The following is a 4,684-nucleotide window of genomic DNA, read 5'->3' as shown; positions in this document are numbered from 1 at the left end:
GTAAGGGGGAGTAATTTCAAAACTTGATTTCAAAATTTATTTTCAATTAGAAAATCTTAAAATTACTAAAATGTTTTGTTATATCAAAAAGGGGGAGATTGTTGAAAACATTTTGATGTTTCGATATAACAAATTAAGTGAAATGAATTTTAAGATTTTACAAAATATTTTCTAAGTATATTCGATATAATTATTTGAATGTCAAAATATTACTCCAAGTCTTTCAAAGTTCATTTTAATCCTTACTAAAGTGTAGAAATATGTTTTAATGTTTTAAACAAATTTACAAAGTATTTCGAGCCTTAATCGAGCCAAAAAGCATTTCTTAATAAATCTCAAACCAAAATGGGCAGATTGCCTAGAGGGAACCGATTCTCCCTAGGGGGTACCGATTCCCCCTGAAAGGGTTTGGCTCCGAGAAATAACAGATTACTCGGAGGGAACTGATTCCCCCTTGTGTAACGGTCAAAATATTTGAATTTTTACACTGTAGGAACCGATCCCCCCAAGCTCCAAGCAGTTTTATTAATTATTTTCATACTTAAACGGCTCTATTAACTCCACTAATCATCCCCAACATTCAAAATCAATTGAAGAAGTATTTAAACAAGCTTATAAGCCATTGATCAATAACAAGAAACAATAATCCACAAGAATCAAGAGAGAATCAAAGAGAAAGTATCAAACCTCAAGTTTGAGCATTTTCAAGCCTATTTCATTCAATATTCATTTTTTCTTTCAAGAACACTTATTGTGCTCAATTGTATTATTCTTGAGTGTTCTTTCTTTATTCTAGAATTGTTCAAACATCTTACCTTGTGAGGATTTTCTTGTAAGTTTTCAAAATTTGCATTGTTCTCTTTGGGAGAGAGTGTTCTCAAGAATTTGGGGTATAATTCTTGAGGGATTTGTAAGGTTACTCTTTGTCCTCAAAAGAAAGACAAATTAGTGAATTTGTGGAAAATCCTTAGTGTGGATAGCTAAGGTAGTGGACGTAGACTTTGGTTTAGAAAGTCAAACCACTCTATATCGTTGTGCAAATATTTTCAATTTTCTGTAAAAGCTTCCACCGAAATTTTAATTGCCAATTCACCCCCCTCTTGGCTATATTCGTCGATCGATTAACTCAACAGAAGAAACTTCAGCAGTAAGAGAACCACAATCATTTTCGGTCAATGGTGGAAAATACAGCTTCACTCTTGATGATATTCAGGTGTCAAAATGGACACGAAGGCTACATGAATTCCACTCATGGATGGAGATGCAAAAATTAACAAGGGAAAGTAATTATGATATCCTTACTGAATTTGTTCCCCAGTTCACCAGTTTACTCAGGGACTGATGGATTACTCTAAGTCCAGGAGATCAGATGCAATTTTTGGTTCAAAAAGATTTTATAGTAGTTATACGAATAATGCATAATTGCTTTCTTGGAAATCCTGATCATACAAAGACTCTCAAAAGAAAAGAATTTTTCAAAAGGAGATGTTGCTCATTCGAGAAGAAAGACCTGTAGATATATTTTAGCATCATGACAAAGCTATTTTATATTTTAGGAGCATACTAAAGTCTAAAACAAGCTATATTAGCTTCAATACCAGAGCTCTTACAAAATAAAGTCAATAGACATATTTAGCAACAAATAAGGGACATCCTACAGTTGACTGTTGGAGAAATTCAACAAGAAACCTATATTGTCCTAAAAGAAATTTGTGAAAAAAAGAAGATTATCAGAGATTACATGACAAGAAGCAGAGAAATGAAAAAGGTACGCAAGGAATCTGGATTGACTGTCAAGAACAAGAAAGAGAAAAAGTGTCACTATAAGGTTACAAGACAGAAGAAATACTATAAAAAAGGGACCATGCCACCATTTTTCCCAAAAAGAAGAAGAAAATGGATATACCTAAGGAATAAAAGAGCTATAGGCACTAAATCATCTAAGTTCTACGTGTGTGGACAAAAGAGAGATTTTGCAAAAAAAATTGTCCAAAAATAAGAGGGCTCAAAGATGGCCCAACAAATTCAAGAGAAAATGGGGATAAAATTCAAAGAAGATGATGATGTCGAATCTCTTTTCTCCATTGAAGATGAGCCCATAGATCAGTCCTTACTTGCTATTCAAAGTATAGATGATGAAACAAAATCATAAATAGAGTGGTCTTTTGATGAAGGAGTTTATATGCTTCAAAGTAAGATAAGCTCGACAATGGTATCAGTTGTTTCTATTCCACATGTCCCAGTATCTATTTATCTGGGAAAATGCAAAAAGCCAATCTCTGTCATTGCTTTTATTGGTACTGAGGCATCATAAACCATATGAATCCTAAAATCCTCCATTCAAAATGGTTGAAACCTCACACCAGATATTTCAACTCAGCTGCAGATCAGACCTTTTCAACTCACCTTATCAGTAAACCTATCATTATTCAAATTTTCCCAATATGTTTTATCAAAACTACAATTTGGGATTACATCTCCCAGGAAAAGATTTGGTAGTAGGTTTTGATCTTTATACAAAATCTAGGCACTTGAGAATTCTGCCAAATGGTCTTAAATATAAACAAATGTTTAAACCATTTGTGGATATCTCCATATTATATTGATGAAATCAAACCAGATGATTTCCCATACTACTGAAGAACTCAAGAAGAAAACTTGTGCAGATTCATATGAGGACTTTTTTTCTAAATGTGACCATCCTTTATGGATGAACTTAGAGTTTTTTATTCAGCTACCGTTCAAGAAAAATGAAGATATCAATCCTATGAAAGCTAGTCATTCATAAATGAATCTTGAGCATTAGAAGCTTGCAGAAAAAGAATGTGCTGAACTCTTACAACAAGAACTTGTTGAACCCTAAAATTCACAATGGGTTTGTGAAGCCTTTTATGTCAACAAAAGATTAGAACAAGCAAGGGGAAGGCTCAAACTTGTTATCAATTATCAACCTCTAAATCATTTATTCCAAGATGAAAAATTTCCTCTGCCCAACAGGAATACACTATTTTTAAGCCTAGAAAAGGCTTAGATCTTTTCAAAGTTTGATCTAAAGGCAGATTTTGGCAACTAGGTATAGATCCTGAAGACCGAAAAAAACATGATTCTGCATTCCAAACCATCACTATCAATGGAAGGTAGTGCCATTTGGACTCAAAACTGCTCCGTCACTATTTCAAAAGGTGATGATCAAAATTTTCCAGCCAATTCTGGGCAGTTCTTTGATCTACATAGATGATATCCTTCTATATAGCCTAGATGAAGATTTTCACTCAAGGTTATTGGACTAGTTCAAGTAGTTAGTTTTTCAATATGGAAACATGCTCTTAGAAAGAAAGATACAGATATGCTAGAAAAAATAGAATTTATTGGAATGCATTGCAAGGAAGGACGATATCATCCAGGATCTCATATTGCCCAAGAATTATTAAAATTTTCAGAAAAAAATCTCTCGAAGAAACAAGTTCTTCAATTCTTAGGGATAGTTAATTACTTAAGAGATTTTATTCCAACAATCTCTAAGTATACTAATCCTTTAAGAAAAATGCTCAAGAAAGATCATTCTCCATGGAAAGAAGCACAAACCAAGGCAATAAAAGTGCTAAAAGAAAAAATCCAATACATACCGACATTGTAAATTCCTTCTGATTAAAAACAAATTATACAAACCGATGCCAGTGAAAAATACTGGGGAGCTATTCTCTTGAAGAAAAAAATGAGAAAAGGTAGGTATGTGGATACAAAAGTGGAATATTTTATGATGTAGAAATCCATTATCATTCAACCTTCAAAGAAATCTTGGCAGTTAAGAAAGGAATATACAAGTTTGAATTTCATCTCATTGGTTACCATTTTTGGTAGAAATGGATATGTCCTCTTTCCCTAGATGCTCAAGTTCAAACAGAAGGTCGTTCTTAACCCACAACTTCTCAGATGGTCAAAATGGTTTTCAAAATACTCATTTGATTGCAAACATATCAAAGGTAAAGCCAATGTCCTTGCAGGTTTATTATCTAGACCATCACAAAACCATTTCCATAAGATTATAATGTTTAGAGTTTCATTCTCAAATTCATCAAAATAAAAGAAACCAAAACCTTACCCTTCTGAGATAGCATTTTCTGTTCCCTCAAATCTTAACCCAAAATTTCGTCCTGAAGTTTACATTCTGGTAATAGAAAATACATTCCACTCCAAATATAGAGATATGATTTTTTAATACTAGTTAGATCTTTTTAGAAACTATGAAGGATTGTTTTTGAAACCTCATGGGTTACATCCTGATTATCCCTTTATTCATCCAATCCATTTTGAATTTACTGAAGTCCCAGATGAGTTAAAATGGTTACTATGGTATTTTACCCATATACACCATGTGGCAATCTAATTCTCTTTCCCAGACCTTAGTATTTTCTAGATAAAGTAATTTAGGGACAAATCCAACTAGAGATCAAAAACCATTTTACTATTCTCCAATGGTTTTACCCTCTTCATCAATGGCTGAATATGATCAACAAAGAAGACCAACAAAACCCTATATTATTCCTGATAATAATTTTGTACAAGCCATATTATTCCCTGCAACATGGAAAATCTAAGCATTTAGGATCATTTCCTACAACATGGGTGCGGTGCACCAGATTTATCATAATGATGTCAGAAGAATGGATGATCAATACATAGC

This window comes from Hibiscus syriacus, unplaced genomic scaffold, assembly GCF_006381635.1.
Source record: "Hibiscus syriacus cultivar Baekdansim isolate YM2019G1 unplaced genomic scaffold, ASM638163v2 tig00002193_pilon, whole genome shotgun sequence".
Lineage (NCBI taxonomy): Eukaryota > Viridiplantae > Streptophyta > Magnoliopsida > Malvales > Malvaceae > Hibiscus > Hibiscus syriacus.
Note: the sequence above shows the minus strand (reverse complement) of the source record.